Source organism: Sinohyriopsis cumingii, chromosome 13, assembly GCF_028554795.1.
Source record: "Sinohyriopsis cumingii isolate HCF-2022 chromosome 13, ASM2855479v2, whole genome shotgun sequence".
NCBI lineage: Eukaryota > Metazoa > Mollusca > Bivalvia > Unionida > Unionidae > Sinohyriopsis > Sinohyriopsis cumingii.
Window position 1 is genome coordinate 51,182,210 of NC_142973.1, and position 21,327 is coordinate 51,203,536.

General features: G+C 37.0%; 1 long non-coding RNA gene across 1 annotated transcript in view; it reads left to right on the plus strand.

Annotated features, from left to right (window-relative positions):
* Positions 1–14,590, plus strand: part of LOC149785542 (uncharacterized) — a 43,040-nt gene extending 28,450 nt beyond the window's left edge. The window contains exons 2-3 of the long non-coding RNA XR_016413516.1: positions 14,036–14,071; positions 14,461–14,590. This is a non-coding gene — a long non-coding RNA (uncharacterized LOC149785542). The remainder of the gene's footprint in view (positions 1–14,035; positions 14,072–14,460) is intronic.
* Positions 14,591–21,327: the final 6,737 nt, after the last annotated feature.

The window sequence follows — 21,327 nt, forward strand, 5'->3', positions numbered from 1 at the left end:
GCACTTTATCCAGAATTGCATTTTAGCAAGAAATATATTTGTTAATTAGTTATGACATTATTTGCAGCTGGAAGATAGGGCATGTGGTGATGCTCAAAGTTTTAGTGTCATTTAAAAAGCCGAAACAATTCTAATTTTCTTGTATTTTGAAGATAAAATGTTCATTGTTGAATCATTATAGCTATAAAGTGTGTTTTACTGATGTTTATGTTCTTGTACCAAAATATGAAGTAAAATAAAAGAACAAAAAACAAATTTAAACTTATACATTTTATAACACAATTTAACTCTAAAACCTATGATTTAAGCATATACATCTATGATTTAAGCATATACAATTACATCTTTGATGATACATGCAAATCGAATAAGAGCAAACAATTAAGAACTTACAGTAACTCCAAGCTGCTGGGAAAAGCTATGCAAGATGTAACAACATGCTTACAGAAAGCAAAACAATGTGTGAATTACTGTCTAAAAATGATAACAGAAACTGATATCAAACAAGCAAGATATTGATACTGAACAACTGTTTTGAAAGCAGAGTTGAGTGCTTTTTTTGACAAAATAGCTGATGGGAAGGACAAAAAAGGAATGTTTCTTATTTTACTGATGGTGGAAAGCTTGTGTGTGTGTATGTATGTGTGATTTGGATTTTTAACATAGCTTTAACAATTTTTCAGTCATATCGCTACGATGTCTGGAGAGTGACAGTTTATAGTGATGTTTAGCACTGGGGGCATCATGCCGCAGACATGTTGCATGGTGTCCCACCCAGTCACAGTAACCTGGTATGCAGGCCGACCAGTCGCAACACTAACATCTTTATGCTGATCGCCAAGCAAGGCAGATGTTAGTACTGTACCATATTTGTAAGTCTTTGGTATGACTCGACCGGGGATTGAACCCACGACCTCCCGTATATGAGGCAGATGCTCTAACCACTAGACCACCAGAGCGGTTGATGGAAAGCGTGTTTGTAGATTTGCTTCAGATGTTTGTATAGGATTGACAAACATTTCTATTACAAATACATAAAGAAATCTAAGGGTGGCACAATTTCAGCTGGATACAGAAAAGAGAGTGGTAAAGGACAAGGAAGAGAACATGCAATATCTTGGCTTCAGGATTATGCATACGACCATGCTGACAGAATGACAGTTAATGGTGATATGATGCTGCCTTACAAATCTAAAAAATTAACAATATACGAGAAGAATCTGCATGAAAAAACAAATGATCCATGCAGTTAGTCGGTCAACATTTTTGGACATGTGGAATCAAAGTTTCCATCACCTGAAGTTAAAACAGGTTAGGAAACTTTCTTAGACCATGATTTAAGTAACTTGACTCGTTGTATAATTGCCATAGTTCATATGCAGATTATGTGATAAATCATCACTGCAATGACTCTAACTCTCACATATAATGTTCATCATGAGAGTATGGACATTACTGTCCATGTGAAATCTGAAGTCTATTGGCCTTAATAGCAAGTGTTGTTTTGCAATTGCATGCAGTTTAATGTTTATCATTACTACAAAGTAGTCAGGAACTTGACACAATCTTTCAACTTCTGGTCTAACAGATACTGAATGTAAACTGGGTAAATCAAATAATTTAATATTAAATCGATCAAGGCCAGCTTGAAAATATTCTCACTACTAAATATTACAAAATATTTTAGAAGTTTATATTCAGTTTTCATAATAAATGTACTATTCTGCTTTTTGTAAAGGCAGATATTATATGATCCTGCCAAGACATTAAGAGGTTAGTGTTAAGACTGCTTGATCTGGTGTCAGGATAATGTGACTGGGTGGGACATCATGCCCCAACATCTATGTAAACTGCTACACTGTGGGCATTGTAGCGATATGACTGAAAAATGGTTAAAGCTACTTTAAAATCCAAATCACACACACATTTACGATCCAGCCTGTCCATCCATTTATATGTATGCTGATACATACATACATAATGTAGGTTCTTAAGAAATGCAGGTGGAGATCTGAAAGATGGCATACGTAATAGGCTTCATAACTACACACTTAGGTCTTCCCATTCTCCAGTGATGCCCTTGGGTAAGCTCCTGGAAGCTGTTCAGAGCACCCTATAACCATATATAGTTTTAAAGGTCATATTATATGCTATGTGCATGGTGGATCAGAATAGCATTAACAAAATTTCCATGCTAGTGTCTGCAATGTTTTCAAATAAACTATTTTATCTTTTCAGAAAATTGATGAGGGCAAAACTCTGTATTAGTGGAGACAATGACTCTATGCATAGGCTAAATGTTGAAAAGAGATCGATGGAAGAGCAGAACAGAATTTATATGAAACTAACAGCCTCCTAAGGAAAGAATTACCCAAATATCTGCCTTATATGGAAGAACTACCAGAAATAACAGCATGAGATGCTAGTGACATTTTAATTCTGTTACATGAGAAAGAAATTGTGTATTACATTACTGTTGAAAATATCTATATTTTATGATGATTAAAATGTTGTGTACAAGTACTTCATTATACTGAATATCTTATATAAATAGCACCTTCAACAATCTCAACTAGACTGTATTATTACTGGCCATACTATTAAACCAGGCTTGTTGATGACAGCTTCAGAACAATGCAGTCTCCTAGGAACAACATTTTTACAAAAGGATGTCAAGTATAACAATGTAAAAATGCTACATTTGCAAGTAATATTATGTCATCGGAGAGCAATGTAGTATTGTTACTACATCAGGTTTGGAAATCACAAAACCAGTGCCCTAGAAAAAGGGTATTGTTACTACATGGGTTTGCTGAAGAGCTATGTAGTATTGTTACTACATCAGGTTTGGAAATCACAAAATCAGTGCCCTAGAAATAGGGTATTGTTACTACATGTGTTTGGGAGGTAGCTATGTAGTATTGTTACTACATCTGGCTTGGAAATCACAAAACTAGTGCCCTAGAAATAGGGTATTGTTACTAAATGGGTTTGGGGGAGAGCTATGTAGTATTGTTATTACATCAGATTTTGAAGAAAACAAATCAGTGCCTAGAAATAGTGTATTGTTACTACAAGGGTTTGGTGAAGAGCTATGTAGTATTGTTACTACATCAGGCGTTGGAGATCACAAAATCAGTGCCTAGAAATAGGGTACTATTACTACATGGGTTTGCTGGAGAGTTATGTAGTATAGTCACTACATCAGAATTTGAAGAAAACAAATCAATGGCTAGAAATAGGGTATTGTTACTACATGGGTTTGAGGGAAGGCTATGTAGTATTGTTACTACATCAGATTTTGAAGAAAACAAATCAGTGCCTAGAAATAGGGTATTGTTACTATATGTGTTTGGGGGAAGGCTATGTAGTATTGTTACTACATCAGATTTTGAAGAAAACAAATCGGTGCCTAGAAATAGGGTATTGTTACTACATGGGTTTGGTGGAGAGCTATGTAGTATTGTTACTACATCAGGCTTTGGAGATCACAAAATCAGTGCCTAGAAATAGGGTAATATTACTACATGGGTTTGCTGGAGAGCTATATAGTATGGTCACTACATCAGAATTTGAAGAAATCAAATCAATGACTAGAAATAGGGTATTGTTACTACATGGGTTTGGTGGACAGCTATGTAGAATTGTTGCTACATCAGGTATTAGAGATCACAGAATCAGTGGTGGGAAATAGGGTATTGTTAATGCATATGTTTGGGAATTAACCATGTAGTATTGTTACTAGTACGTTTACTACTAGTACAACATGATTCACTTTACAACTTCTTGTGATTCTTATTATTAAACTTGATATTGTGTGTACAAAGTTTAAACTTCCTTTAAAAAGGACAAGCAAGCAATTCCTTTTTTATTCTGACAGCCATATTATATGGATGGACCTACTTACAAACAATTAGCTAGATATGGATTTGTCTGCTTGCAAGAAGGAGATAAAGTCAAATATTTGAGCTGTGTGTCACTTCACGAATGTGGGCAGAAGTACTTGGCTTACCGTGGACTATGCTGGATGGTCTCCGCATTGTCACTATCTTCCTTTCGTCGGAGCAAAGTAATATCTTTATCGATTACAAAGCCATAAGAAGTATTTACGCTACTCTGAATGGATATTATATTTAGATTGACCATAGAAATTCAATACCTAGCATAAAAAAACACATTCTATCACAACAAAGAAGAGCGAAATATTTTTAGTACTTAACTGTTAGACAGAAATGCACGAGAGGAATGTGAAAGAAGTGAACTAAGATAGTAAACATCTCAAGAGCGTGTTCAGAGTATTCGTCTTTAGAAAACTTCCACTACGAGATTTCAATATTATCACTGAGATATATCATTATCCATAAAGAGCAGAAGTTAGTCTCTACATCTGTTACTTCAACCAATATATAAAAACTTACCATGCCACGACCTTTATCAGCAATGTTTCAACAAATTCCGTGAGAGGAAGTCAGTATAAGCATTCAGACCTTACTGAATTTCCACAACCTTTTGCAAAGAGTGTTTTCATTGAATTTTGAACGCTATGTTGTGTGTGTGTTAGTGTCTGTGTTTCTCGGATTTCGTTTACCAGCAGATTCATTTTGGACCATTTATGAACAGTACCTGTAAAATCATCATGGTCGCTCCTCCCACTTTAAATATGACGTACACGAACATTTTGAACGATGTACCTGACTAGAAACATTTGGCGTCGATGCTTGGATACAAGAACTGGCTAACTATGCCAAAGATATTTGTAAACGATCCAAGGAATGAAGGTGACCACGAAATGGACATGACATTCACACCCATTTTAGAAACAGTGGCAGAAGAATCCTAGAAGGAGGTAATCAGAATTCAGGGCAGTACCGTTGTTCGTATGAAAATGAATGAAAACCATTCTTGGAGGAAACATTAGAGACAGTGAATAGTGTAGAAACTAACAGAACCTTAGAGCGTGTAGCATAGATATTGGAGAGCACTGTCATCGGGTATATTGTACGTTGACCTGTTTATGTGCAGCTTTGGCAGTTTTGATCGTATTTTATTCATGTATGTAGTCATTTATCTCTTAGCTCTTTACATATTTTAAATTCTTGAAAACATTAAATGCGTATAAAAAAATAAGGTTTCGTGTGTTATCCATGTTATTTGCAGAATTCTGAACACCTTCGCTATCTTCCTCTTAATATTCTTCCTCTGTTCTGAAAGTGACTGACAAAAATTAGATCGTCAAAGCTTTTAGGCACTGCATCAACATCATCCATTTAACATGTTGATTGCTGAACCGAGTGGTTCAGGCAAAAGCGAATTTGGCTAACGTATTTTTGAACATAAAGTCCATTTGATTGATCGTCCACCTCAATGCATATGGTAGTGTTACAAAGAGTGGCAATCGGCTTGCACTCTACTTTAACAAAGTCATGGAGAATACACTGTGTTTGTCGAAGGAATTAATTGCGAAGATAACAGGATCATGTTTTGACTGGAGTCAAGCACATCAGGTCATCTCAGACGGCATGTTAGGAGAAGACAAAGAGAAAAGTTTGTTTTACACGCAAATGGACATCATCGGAATGCTAGTATCATTTATATTGTTTAAACTTAGATTTATAAAAGGAAAGCCCATCGTACCATCAGTCTCAATGACCATTACGTGGTATTGTTTAAAGGTCCAAAAGATAAATCTTCAGTGCTAGTGTTTGCCAAAGAGTTGGGAATTCCCTGGTTAAATTATATACTTCTTTTCTGTCCAACAGCTGTCGACATGACATCCTTTCACTCTCATCTTCTAGGCAATTTTTTTCCTTCCCTGTTCGGCATCAGTCGAGAAAAACATATGCACAACTGTGTACCCATTTGTTAGAAGCCAGTCTCAAAGAAGTCTGGCAATGGTTTACTTGGAAATCAACACATCATCCAGATCCCTCATCAAATATAAACGCTTCATCCGAAAAACATAAAGTGGCATGGTATTGTCATAACTGGCAAATCAGAGAATCAATACTCAGACCCACAAACTAATCATTTTTAAACCTGGGGGTTGCGGCTCTCTAAGTGGTGTCATCATTCGTTCACTTTTACAATGGGGGTCATAATGCACAAGTGACCACCAAGAAAAATTCTGTCCGAAAGGACGTTCAAACAAGAAGAGTGGTTGTGCCAAGGCAAGTGTACATTCCAAGAAAAACAAAAGCCCCAAGATGAAGAAGAAGACAAAGTCATAGGATAATACCTACTAGGAAGAGAGGCACTACTGCACGGACACAACCGTACACACCAAAACCATGCTCAACAAAGACACTGACTCCAGTCTCGTTGACTTCGTCGTTGACCATATTTAACAGTCGTCTGTCTTAATTTAATGAAAAATGGAAACCCATTTCTAATGGAACTTCTCCAGCTGCGACGCCCTCTACTTTAGCTTCAGCTGTTGCCGCTAGAAAGGTACTCTCACCGACGAACAAAGTCCAAGACAGAACGGGAGTGTTACAAAGTTGTTCTGGATTTATCCAAACAGGAACTGTCAATATTTTTCCCGTTGAAAACACCTCATCGTTGAGTGATGCCCGTCACAATGTTGCTAAGACGTATTCATTGGAGCCGAATTCCAGTATAAAAATGACGTGTATCAGATGATTCACCTCAGTGTGTTTTGCTTCTGAAAGAAAATGATGTCCCCCCAAGACGTGCACACCACTCTCCTGCAAAAACAAACAAACATGGAAAAAGAAAGCTACTGCCTCCTTGTTAAGCCAAACATTGGCATATGTTGTAGATACTGGCCAAATCCAGTCAACCGATGAGAAAACTATTCATTCAGACAGCTTTTAAAGAATTCGTCGTTATCGTGTGTAAATGTTGTTTGAATATCATGAAAGGAACGGTACCTTTGTCCTAGCCGTAGAAAGAACGCTTAGAACAAAACTAACACGTTCTTTACCGAATGGTTAAAAATAAAATACCTATCGGTCAAAAGATAAAGATTCTGGTTCAACGCGGACGCTTTCTACTCATGCCGATTAGGTCCTTGCTCAAAGTGAATGCTCGTTTCTTAGGATCGATTGCTGGGCTGCTTTTTGGAGGCATTATTAGAAGGTTAAAACGATCAATTTTCATCGTTAGTACGAACAAAACACAACTGATTTACCTACGAATCCTGATCTTTCTGGGATACAACGTCTACAGCAAGAATCAGAATCGTTGATGGATCGCACCGATTTATCAGAAACGGAAAAAGTTGGAAGGGACGGCAAAGTTTTACTACTGTTCCAACATTTTCACCAGAAAGCTTAAGACGGAACAGCTAAATCTACTCTGAAAGATTTTAAGGCCATCATGAAAAGCGAAATGCCCAATGCTACCAAGACTGACGCAGCCACACGGATGAAAGAATAAGAGGACACATGAGAATTGTTTCAAACTCCGTCGGCTCCCATGGCCATTCCAATTTCAACCGCTTCCTTGTTGACACCTTCCCAAACGTCCTGACGAGAAGAAATAAAAGCTTTGGTCAAAAGTAATTATGTCGATCCCATCTTCGGCAGAAGCAGCAAAGAAAGAAGGACAAACAAAAGTGAAAAAGAAAGCAAGCGAGAAGTGACCCCTTTACCACCACCATCGCTTTCTACTGCTGTGGCACGTAGGATACGTCAAGCAGTCTCCAATTCCCACGAATCAAAGAGTGTCATCTTTGAACAGTGAGTGACGTATTTAAGAGAGTCCTCAAGGAGAGCCTTACTACAATCATGCTCATGCTGCGTGTTACCAAGGAGCTCGAAAATTGTATCGTGATACTCAAACTAAAATTAAAACTGCACGTTTACGCGACGTGCAAAAATGGTTATAGGAATATGCGCCAGGCCACTTCGACGAAAATTGTCTTGAAGTCAAACCACCGTGGAGGACATCGATCATCAATGGCAGTCTGATTTAGCAGATTCCTCATATTAGGAAACATGCATTAGCGTTTACAAATATTTGTTTTGTGTCATCTACGTCTTTTCTAGAGCACCTTTAGTCGCTTTTTACTTCTAAAACGAGCTCCGAGTTAATGCAATCTTTAAAACGGTTTCAAACTAAGTAGGCGTCACTCTCTCTGATGCAAACAGACAAATGCACTAAATATTTGAACCAAGCTTTCGAAAAAGAATTGCAGAAAAGAGACATCCATTTTTTCACCACCGAGAATCCCGAAATCAAAACCAGTGTCGTTGAAACTGTTCAACGTACTTTAAAAGAACGCATATGGAAATAGTTTACATATCAACACACTTTCAAGTAAATCGACGTGTTGCGACGTTTTATCTAAGCTTACAATTAGTATTATCTCAATAGCATCGGACGAACACGCGAAGGAAGGACCCCATATAACAGTGATAGTGTTATATCGCTTGTTCGGGACGTCCCCTTTAGCCACCAAGAAACATGGAATGTTATCGACGGGAGATTATGTTTACATTGGAAAAACTAAACCCACCTTTTTCAAAGTTTGTTGTTTACCTAACCGGAACACTGAATAGGTTATTGTCATTGGATAAGTGAGTGGCCTCCTTCCTTCCGTCTATAAATTGGAAGACATGAACATTGAAGTATTAACAGAAACAGTTTACTTGCCCGAGTGACAACGAGTGAGCAAGAAAGACGACGACGTATACGAAAGCATTCTTGATAAAAAAAACACGTAAAGTAGGGAAAGGCTTTATCTAAGAAGTGAATGTGCGCTGGACAGGATATCCACCGAGTTTTGATTATTAGATTGCCGCTTCGCAAGTAATCGATTATTAAAGAATGTGACCTTCATGCCGTTAAATACAGAAGCGTCCACTCCCTCCACTAGTTCCTCTCTTCAGGATCTACACACATTACCCCTACGGGTGTGGTGTAGTGAGCGGGTGACCCAAACGCAAAATGTATTTTTCTGCCAAATCTTTGTGGTGTATTGTGTCATCGAAACCGCTATGTCCAATTTTAGATTGCCACACGGACTCAAAGAATTGTGGACCATTGTACTCAGCAGTTGCATATGTTACCTTATTGTCAATCATTCCTTGAAATATTCCAATGGCAGTAACAACGGTGGCCTTGCGGGCAATGTCAGTCACATGCCACAGCAGCAGCAAAATCAACCCTCTTTTGGAACATTTGGAAACTCAACCTCCATTGACATCAGATGGCTCCTCTGAAAGCAGAATCATCGGATTATGAATAACCAAGTTTTTTTTCAATTTTGCCGAGTGACAGTTCTAACGATGTGTTTCCCAACAACTCCTTACCTAAGGCCAAACAATTGGATCACGAAACTCATTGGAAAGTAGCTTTGGTAGAAAGCATTCATCGCATGCATGTCCCGAATGTCAGTGGAAATCAAATGATGTTTATTGTCGAGATCCTGAACGAACAAATGCAAGAAACCTTGGACAAAGAGGGTATCTCTTTTACAAATCCAAAATACCAACGCCATACAATCATAAACTGAGCATATATAGTATAAAACTTTCTGCAGCCCATTAATTTAGTGTACAACATCAGGCCGGAACGATTACCACTATTTTCAACGATCAGTTTGGCAAAGCCCTTGACAAAAGCAAACGAAGTGCACTGATTGTGTACCCTAAATTGCTCGTCGTCTGAATGTAACATTTTCCTGATGCCAGTTCGATTGAAATTCGTGATGGACACACCTGAATATCACCGAGTTCAAACGACATCATACAACGAATGATTTTATAACTATGTTCATTATCTTTTGGAATTGAACGAGGGATTGAATTTGAACTTTTTGTACTTCGATTTGGTGGAACACAAGATAGTGGAAAGGCAGTCGCTGCGTTATTGAGAGTCATTTGTTTTCAAAGTGAATTTTGCAATTGCCGATTACAAGGAAAGTGGAAACGCGAATTTAACTGTGAATTTGTACATCCCAATTATCTTCGTACGGTGGCCGCCATGTTAAAGCCAACGGTGACTCGAAGATTGCACACTCTGAAAGATGCCCTTTTGACGCAACGAAAAGCATTTCTCTAAACTGTGATCGTCGACGAACAAAGTTCCAAAGAAGCTTTCGTAAGAACAGGCAAAAGTGTGTTGCTTCAAACTGAAAAAGACCCCTACACATGCGCTTCAAGCTTCTGGTCAACGCATTCATTCTTTTCAGCCTCAACAAAGACACGAGAGGAAGAGGCGTCCAAACCCCTTCAAAGTTCATAAGCACTTCAAGAGAAAGAATAAGAAAGGATGAACATACAGGAAATTTATGTTTTTGATCACTAAGAACATGATGCCCCAGGATTTTTGTGAATGTTCCAGGCAGAGCTCAATCAGTTGGGCATGCCATCGACTACATCAGCCTCTTTTGAACATCAAACCAAAGGACAGACCGAAGAATCCATTGATCTAAATGACAGTTGCTAGTACCTGAAAGTCCAGGTGTCAATGCTAGAGTAGCTTCCATCAACAATGTCATGCACTCATTTTTTTTAGACAAGTGGATTTTTATTTGAATAACAAACTAATCAGCAGCAACATTGATACTAACAATTACCGAGAGTACCTAGAAAATCTCTTGACGTACGGAAATGAAGACACTACTAAACATCTGGTTGCATCCAGGGTATGAACACCGGAAAAGTTGGACAAGTTCAACGAAACAGTAGCAGCTGTAGATGGGGAAGACGACCATGGAAACAAAATCAAACAAGGATGCAGTTTAGAACTGATGGATCGTTTGCTTTCGGATATGTGGTTGTAAGACAAATGTTTATTGAACGGAGTGGATGTACGCCTGAGACTGAATCGACGTAGTACTGTCTTTTATCTGAAGGTCGATGCTAAGGAGTACAAAACCATCATCGAAAAAGCCCGACTCTGAATGTGCCCTGCATTAGTTTAACCAAAGGTGAAAAACGACATCAGTCCCAATTTAAGCAGAACGAAAGTCAAGATATCCGATACGACGATTGGAAGTTAATACTTTCACGATTGTCACTGGACTCCGATCCAAGATCGAAGATCATCTTTTGCTAGATCAGTTACCGAAACGTTTACTCACTGGTATTTTCAGCCTTGCAGCCTGCGACGGAACCATCGATCATAATCCTTCCAAGTTTAAACATTTCGACGTATAGACGTCATTCGAGATGGCCAGACTATGTGTACCAGGTCCGTCGAACTTAACTTTACTTAGAAAAATTGCTTGAGATCTTACATGTTCCTGTATAAAGCCACGGGTTAATTAGGTACCAACACCAGTCACGACATTTCGCACGAGGATTTTACAGGAGGTTATACGTTTTGTGCCTTTGATTTCACTCCAGACGAAGTCAGCGACGAGTGTAATTTTCACTCTATAAAATCAGGTCAACTTCATTTGGAATTTCCATTGGCAGAAGCTCTGACAAAAATGGCAAACGTCATCTTGTATGCAGAATTTGACAATCCTCTGGAAATTAACAGCTTGTAAAAACTTATTTAGACTGTTAGAAGCTACGAAATAATGCAAATGGGTGAAGCTAAGAAATAATGCAAACGGGTGAAGAGAATGTCTTTGAAACCAGAAGCGAAAATCACAGAAGAAAAAGGCTAAGAGATAGGCATGATGTCCATATGGCAAGAACAAGACCTACATGTATTCTCCTGTTTTGCTAATGACGTCGGTGAAAGAATTACATCTCTGACCCATGGCTACTTTTTGGACGTCAAAACGATCATCACAGTCAGATTTAAACCGTTAAATGTGTGATGCAAAGACAGGAAGAAACACCGGAAGAAACACCGGAAGAGTATCTGGATGAGGCTATAAGTCTCATTTCTGAAGAGAAAGTGTTGAACAGCTGGCATTAAAGTTTGAGTGACCATTCTTTTCCTCAAAAGACTTCACTGGAGATCCAAAGCATCGAAGCTTGTTTGCAACAGAGTACGTAGATGAGCCGTATATATATATATATATATATATATATATATATATATATATATATATATATATATATATGCACAAACAATTGTTTTTACCGACGTTTCATTTTTTATTCAGTTTAACCAGAAAATCATTTGTATCTTTAAAATATGAAAACTGTGTCTGAGAGTGTGAATCTAAACAAGAATGTATCCATTGGACAACACGCTTGATATCAAATAAACAATCGGTATCAATGAGCACTTTGCGGAACTTCCTTTTGTATAGTCCAGTATTTCAACGGATTGTAAATGGTCGGAAGATGATAAAATATCTCTTATTAATTATTCCTTGTCAAGTAGTTGAATTCCTTTTCGAACAAAATATATATTATAAAAATGTCACGTAATGTTCAAAGTTCATGTCTGATTTCCATTGCATTAAATTGTTGTTGTATAAGGCTGATAATATTCCAGAATCATAGTTGTCTCTTAGGTTGTAACAATGACTGATCTGGATCAATGATAATTGTGGCATTACCCTTATATGCCTTCCTTAGTATCATATATTTCTTTGGGGATAAATTTTCCATAGCCTAATTTATTATTTACTGAGATTTGAATTATGAATAAAAATGTCAGGTACTTTTATTTCTAATATCAGAAATACATTTCTGTACATATTCCTGTATATCAGTAGGTTGCCAACTGATTTTGGTTTTTAATTTGGATTCACGGGGCTGCTTGTTTTGGTTTTTAGTTGCCAAATAAGTGAAATGAAATCTTACTCACAAACTTTTTCCAATATCTAAATTTTCCATTGTTGGTATCAAGTCTAGACCTTGTAAAAGTAAATCATGCCCCCGCAGAAAACATGAGATTGACTTGTGATATTTAACACAAGACCCGAGCCTGGATTGAAAGCCTATAAAACAGTGCTGAGCTCTATGTTGCCGTAGTCTTGTTCGCTCACTGTACTTTGTTATGACATGGACGGAACTTTGAGTCTTCTAGTCAAGGAATTCAATTAAAATATTTAGAGTAAACAATTTAACATCTGAAAGATTTTTTGGCATCGAAAATAACCTATTTTTCCAAAGCAGTCTAATTTTCCAAGTTCCGTAGGGGCTAAACGTCACTCTTTTGCATATCGAAAGGCCAGGTGTCTGCATGTACTTGTTTGACGTGATTTGGCATGTCCAACATCTTGTCAAGTTTGCCAGATACAGCCAGATACAACCTTGACTCGAGGAACAGAATATATCCCGGCACTCCGTAGGTATCATTAATATTGCAGTATAGCTGCTACATTTAAAGTGCAAATTACAAGATTTAGGAAGGGACCATTCATCTTATTTCCATTGCATTCTCGTGTGCCTTATCAATATCGTGATGTTGCTTGCTAGACTTCTAGTGATTGGATTGGTTAATGCATTGAAAGATCACACATTAGTCGAAACGTGTGCCTGGGCACGTATACAGTCTGCATATGATTTTTTAGATGTTGGGGAGTTAGAAGTACTATGTCATGGAAAGCGTCCGGGAGGAGGTAACAATACAGAGACGATCAGCTTTCGGAGAGGACCTCATTTTACTTGGCAGTCTGTCTGAGCAGTCAGAAAACGATTTGTTACTAAGATGTTGTTATGTGTTGTTAAATTGTATTGTATACTTGACCTTTATCTGTAATTGTGGTTAGGAGTTTGGGCCTAACTGATATAATATTTAAATATGTTTATTTCGAGTTGATTTCAGGTCATTGGATTTTCCCTTAGATATTCTATTTTCTTCCAGATTCATGTCATGTGGTTTTTCTTCTTCTTCGAGAATATGGAGCTATTTCACTTATAGGGCCAAAGGAAATTATAGAGGGGATAGAGTCCGGGTGTATGTGCAAAAAGGCTTCATTTGTCATTTTAGTTTAACTTATATGTATTTCTGTGTGCGTGTGGGTATGATTTGGGCTTTCACGAAGCTTTAGCATTAGAGAATATATATATACAATCATATAGATATAAAGACAAAGAGGTAAATAGACAGATCGATATGCTTGATGTGACAAATAAATTAGTTTATTTATGCAAGATTTGAATACCTTTAGGGATGAAACAACCATTGATGAATGACCTTAACAATGATACAGCTAATATTTTACAAGTGCAGATTTGAGCTCTGCAAGGTTTCATCTTTTCAGTTTCTTTTTCTCTCCTTCTCTCAAGAAACACGCATTCAAAATCCAATTAAACGCAAAAGTTGAGTAAAAATAATTAATAACAATAATTTCAGTATCACTTATGATACTAACCTCATAACTGAAGTAACGTTTATTATAAGGGCAGAATAACATTTATATAGTAAACGTACATTTATATGCATGTTTTTAACGCTAATCTTTTTTTTACGAAGTGTTGATTAACGTAAAGGAAAAAATATAAAACCGATTATATGCTTCCGAGTGATTGCAATGTAATTTTTAGGCTATAAAACAATAGATCTTTCTTATATAGATTAATTTTTTTTCGAATCAACCTTCAATTGAATTACAGAATAAATCTTATTGTTATTAAGGAATATGTAATTCGTCACTTGTTGAAAGAAGATAGCACAGGCATAACTGAGCATAGAGATGTTCCAGACAGTGGCCAGATGGTAGCTCTAAATGAAGATACACCACTTCTATATGGATTTGGGGAGGTAAATATAAATAATTATCAAACATGGTCTTCTTATTTTATTGTGTAATTAACTTGCCCAGTGTATACAGCTGATGATAGTTTGTTTAGCAGCAAGGATGGTGAACAGACAAATTTTGGAGCAAGTCTTCTCTGAAAATAAACCTTCATACCAAAAGAAATGAAAATACAAGGTCACTAACTTCAAACCAAAACTTCTAACTGACCGAGATATTCTCCAATTGGATTAGCTCATTTTGTTACATTATCTTTGTCGCTCTTGTTTTCAAACTTTAATGTGTTTTTTTACCCACCTAGACACTCATGTTTGGTCGCACCCTCCCTGCCGCTGCAATATGTGAAAATTAAATCATTATTATATTAATAATGGAATCTCACACAGCTAAATTAGCTCGAGGGCGACTAGAGACAATTAAGAAATATGCCTCTGTTTGTGATGATGTCAAGCAGAAACTACAAGCGTGTCAGGAGTCTCAGGTGGAATTTACAGAAGGTACAGAACAGTTATTTAAACCAATTGTCCAACCGACAAAAACAATTATTACAGCAACTGGGGCGGCTGAAAAAGCTCATGAGACATTACCTGTTGATAGTGTTGGCCGTCTTCAAGCAGCTCATCCACCGCAACATCCTCAACCACAACCTGAAGTTGAATGACAACCTCTGCCAAGATTCAGAATTAACATGACAGATAAATTCACGCCTAAAGGCATTGCCGCTGTCAAAGACCCAAACCAGGTCATTGATATTGCCGCGTATGGATATCGTGATAGAAATAGGTATATGAAACCCGAATATGTTAAAACTCTAAAAGCTGCTGATTGGGTCAGGGATATATATCGCATCGTTACTGATACTCTGCAAATGAGATCTGAGCAAGATATTAATAGTTTTGACCTCTTCAACAATACATTATATGAGTATATTGAACAAGTAAAGCAAAATAGGAGAATAAACGAAGAAAACATGAAGCAGCAACTTGAAAAAGCAAACCAGAAAGGAAATCAGTCTCTAAATAATGGAAGAAAAACTGATAAAACAACAAGTGAGGAAGAAGGAGCAACTGGAAGTGGTCCTGTTACTCGAGAAAGTGGCCTTATTACTCTATGACCCAATAATGAACTTGCCGGTGTTGAACGATTAGAAATTCTGATTGGCGGAAGATGAGCCGGCAATAATTCCCCAGAAATTATTAATGAAGGAGTTGGTATTTGTCAACGATTCTTTACATGCTCTATCATGGACATTAACGTTTATCGGTCCCTCATTGATGAAAACGCCGATGATTACCACAGTGATTGAGGTAATGCAATAAATACAATGAGTAAAGTACAATTATCATACATAATATTCATTGTATATAAAATACAAAAATGTTTACCAAATACGAACTTAATTATATAGATAGCACCGCACCCATCATAACGCCTAGATTGCCAAACAACATTCTTGCAAATTTAGAGGCCGGTAGGAAGCATTTATAGAACACTAGCTTAATTCTTTAAACAGCACAAACCTATGTCAACTCCTGGATTGCCAAACGACATTTTAGCAAAGTCAATGGGTGATACGAACTATTTACAGTCTTAGATGTAAGGACAGCACGATGCCCTTGTGAAATCCATAGATTGCAAAACAACACTCTAGCATGTCCAGAGGGTACATATGTACAGTATATATATAATCTTAAATCTAAGGACAGCACAACCCCCATGTGAATCATAGATTGCCAAACGAGATTCTAGCAAGTCCAGAGGGTACATATATACAATATATACAGCATACCACTAATGTATTTTGTAACTTAACTCTATGGAGGGCACAACATACAAGCGGGGCATTCTCTACGTTTAACAGATTTCTGCACCCCCATATTCAACCCCGGGAGAGTGAGAAAGAGCTCCCACTACGTGGTAACATAGTGGGAGGGTGTGCATTTCTCTGTTAAAGTTCGAGCCTGGAGCAAATCCAAGTAATATCATAGGTTGTGTGCTATATAAACTAACCAATACTTAGAAATCCAAATCTTAACTCACGCAATGTTTGTGGCTAATTCGCTGTTTGTATTTTTCTCCTTATTATTATCGCTGACAAAATCTAGAGGAAGCAAGAAACAGGACAGATGCAGAAAAATAAAGATAATCTTTTTAAAAAGCAACAAAAACATCAGTAAATAAAAAACATTTAAAGGATACAGGCTCCACATTTACTTGGCAGAATCATATCCCTTGACTTAGTGAATTGACCAAGCCGTTGACGTTGAACTTCTATGTATTAAAGCAGAGTTACACTAAAGTATGATACCTTTGTTTGTATTTCTTTGAAAATATTGATTTGGTTATATTATTTGTAACACGATGGGAAATATATTAATCAACATAAAATAATTTATTTACAAGCGAATACTATTATAAAATACAGGCTAGATAATATTTTTTATCGTTCTATACTTTCCCCGACATAGATATTTCCCTTCATCAAGAGTGTTTATATCTAACTCAGTGGGAGATACTGAATTACTTTTGTTTATATTTCTTCGAAAACGCCAATCTGATAACATTATCTGCGACATATTGTACAGAACGCAATGAAATATCAAAATATTTTCCATCTGCATTCATTGATTGAAATATTATTTCTTCACTAGTCTCTACATTTACAGATTTAATCACCCTCCTTGCAATTTTTTAAAATCTCCCATTATATCAAATTTACATTTCTGACTTTGTGAAACAACTCGTAAATTACAACAGGGATTATCGTGTTTCTGTTGATATGACCAATCAACTTTCTTTTTTTCCCCATTAGTGTCCAAAAACATTCGTAGACAAGTCTATGACATCTATATCGTTGTCTCCCAGCAATAAATCTAAGATAACCAATATTTACAACTGTGCAAACTAGTCATTTTAGTCGAGATGCCTCAAAATTTTTGATCATGGGTTGTTTCACAGATTGATATTGTTCCATTTGTATAATAATATTATTTGTTTAAAAAATTATTTTGAGCATCTAGCGAGATATTCTGCAACGTTTGTATGACCTTGTCATTGCCGACGTTATTTCTTGTATTATAATATCGTTTCAGTTTGTTTGTGATTAGGATTTTTAACGTAGCTTTAACAATTTTTCAGTCATATCGCTACGATGTCTGCAGTGTGGCAGTTTATAGTGATTTCTAGCAGAGTCATCATGTCGTAGATATGTAGACCGATGACCCACCCATTCACTTTATCCTCACACCAGGCCGATCAGTCCTAACACTAACCTCTTAATGCTGAGCTATTAGCGAGGCAGCTGTTAGTACCATTTGTGTAAGTCTTTGGTTTGGCTCGGCCGGGGGATAGAACCCACGACCTCCCGCGTCCGAGGCGGATGCTCTAACAATTGAGCGACCGGAGCGGTAATATAATATATCGTTTCAGCTCTATATTTTTTGCCACTATTACACACACAACCGCGTTTCTCCTCTAATCCCAAAAATATACTTCAAACACAGTTTTGGTCCTCGACTCCCTCTTCGTGCGCTTTATAGATGAAGTCCACATAATTCGTTTATTCAGGCTTTGTTACAGGGAGTTGTAGAACCTATCATTAGCCATGTATATTTGTTCTTTGTTTGAATCATTATTTATAATTGTATTTCAATTTACCTATGTATTAGCCTTAATTATAATATGGAAGATTTTGAGAGATTATCTGCAATCGAACCTTCTAAACCTAGATTTGATCTTGACAGAATAATCCCTGTCTTATCGAGGCGAGCACTATTTGATCCGGCTAAGAAAGCTAAAATAAGTATTCATGACGCCAAGAAAGAATTTCGCGACGATGGTGCAGCTCATGTGCGGATAACATTCATATTTATGCATGCCATACCAACAGCTGTTGTTGATGCTATAATGAATAACCATTATTAATAATCTCGACTATCAGATATATAATTGTAGAGTAAAATTTATTGCAGAGCTTAATGATACTTGCATAATCCGTGACAAAAGTGACCCTGTCCGTCTTTACACTGGAAATATTGTTACGGTAAATACAAATATTAAACCAGGAATATTGACTGAACGAGCGTATCCCATGACTGTAATTATATATGCAATATATCCGCTGAATAATAACCCTAGAATTTATGACCTCCATCTAATGACATTGTGTATGTGTGTGTGACTTCGATTTTCAACGTAGCGTTAACACTTTTTCAGTCATATCTCTGCGATGTCTGCAGTGTGTCATTCTATAGTGATGTGTAGCACAGGGGTATCATGCAGCAGCCATGTAGCATAATGTCCCACCCACTCACCTTATCCTGACACCAGGCCGACCAGTCCTAACACTAACCTCTTAATGCTGAGCGTCAAGCGAGGTTGCTGTTGGTACCATTTTTGTAAGTCTTTGGTATGACTCAGCCCGATATAGAACCCACGACCTTCTGCATCCGAAGCGGAGGCTCTAACCACTAGCCCACAGGTGCGGTTTTGAATTGGGTATTCGAGCGAATTACAGAACATTTCACAAACACAATACGTTGAAATCGTTTAACGGATCAAAGACGTAAAAAATAAATTAGAGGCAGAAACAGTTAAAGATACTGGAGCGTCTATCATATATGTTGCTGAACTGGGAAAGAAAGTACAATTTCCAAAAGTAGTAAAATCATGACAGGAGAAGTATTATACAAATCGAAATATAACTCGAAAGGATCTACGATAAATAATGATTAAAATGCGCATGCGTGGATTTCGGCTATATCAATGTTTCCACGAAATCGAACTGTTAAGTTCTATAACGGTGATATGTGTGATTTTATCAGAAATATCAGTGAAAACGATAATGTATCCCTGTTGTTGTTTCAAAGTTCCGATGATGGAAATTATGATCAATGTGGAGGTCCTAATGGATATATTAATCGTACAGATTCTCTACAGGAAGAAATTAAAAATCTTGCGTTGAAATATACCCATGACGATGCTTAACAATTACTGAGTAATTGTTGTACCGTTCCGTCCGTTGCAGCTCATTTTCCTCAGAAGTAAAATTCATGGAAACCGACACGATTGGAATTTCTTGAAGAAATATAACACAGTTATGTTGAATACGGACAGGATGGAGTATGGAATACCAGATACGATTATAAGGATGTTATCTCGGTTGATATGGTTGCATGTTATCCGGGAAGTGTTCTTGGAGTGGTAGAATATTTTGTATATTTTGAGAGATTTGGATATCCAATACACGAGATGACCAGATTACCAATAAATGGACCCTTTCCAGATTTTGACCTGTCTGGATTTGCATGTATTGAGTCATTTGAATTTGCATCGAAAAACATTTATCCGATTGTGGCTGATTGGTTTGAAAAACGTTTTAGTGAGCGAGGATGGCCTCTAATGGTTTTATTACGATATATGCGTGATGTAAAAATTTTGATATAGTTGATTGTAAGTGAAACTGTTATATCATATGGTCGGCAGAAACAAGTTTGGCTACCACAACAACAAAATATTCTGATGATGAAAATCCTGATATAACTTTCTTTGAGAATAAAAGATTTTGTCAGAAAAAACAATTGGTAACTCTACCCAAGGAAGACCATATGATCATTAACGAGACTGTTCAAGATTACTTGTAGATGATCCCGATCTCGATTATATAAATACTGATACAACGGAGAGAATCACATTTATAAGTCGAAGTAATGATAATTTATCGGACGGAAATAAAGTAGGTACAATTGTGAGTTACACCGATGTTGAATCACCGCAGTTTACTCGTTTAATTTCTTCAATGCTAGCGTAAGTTTCGATAAATTTATTATCGATGATAAGTAGTTTTCCTGATGTCGCTGTAAGAGTCGATAGGGATTCATTTTAAATCAATACAAAAAATGCAGGATTGCTAGAAAAACTACATTTCGGCTCTGATGCATCATTGGGCGAATGGAAAATAAAACAAGAAAATATACTTATTAATTCTGAACCTTCCTACGTTGAAATTAAGAATATTTGTTACAAAAATAATCACATATCAGAATTATTATCTGCACCATATGTATATGATCATGTGACCAGACGTAAGACTGTTGATCTTAATGGAACAGAAAGTTCTGGTAAAACTACAAGTGTTTTCGAATTATTTCGTGGACTTGATATAATTTTGTTTACCCCTACACTAAGACTCGCTAGAGAAATGAACGAACGAGATGTTAAATCTCATACTGGTCATATGGACTCCTGAATGAATGGGTGAAAAATATATACCAAAGATTAGTGTCTGGGACGAAATATATAGAGTGTCGCTGGAGACATTAAAACTATTTCTTGATTGGTTTTTGACAACAAAGAAACTTCTGTGATAATGTGTGGTGATCATGGTCAACCGCCACCTTTTGCTGGATTGCCTCCGCATGAATGGCTAAAAAGATTATTATGAGGAAATAACTGATGATCATCGAACTCTGGATTCAGAATTAAGGGAGGTAACGAAATTAATTAGACTACAACCAAAGACAGCAACTCAAGTAGCTTCTGCGTTTGAACGAATTTATAGAGCTGGGCCATTGCAATGGCCACAGCTGCTACAAGTTTATCCTGGCACAGAATTTCAAGGTGCAGTATCCACGGGGAGCCCAGCAATCTACAGACCAGATTCAATTTGTAGGGGAACAATTACATGTGTTACAGTTCACAAAATGATCATTCTGTTGTTGTTTCAATATCATGATAAATTCAACATC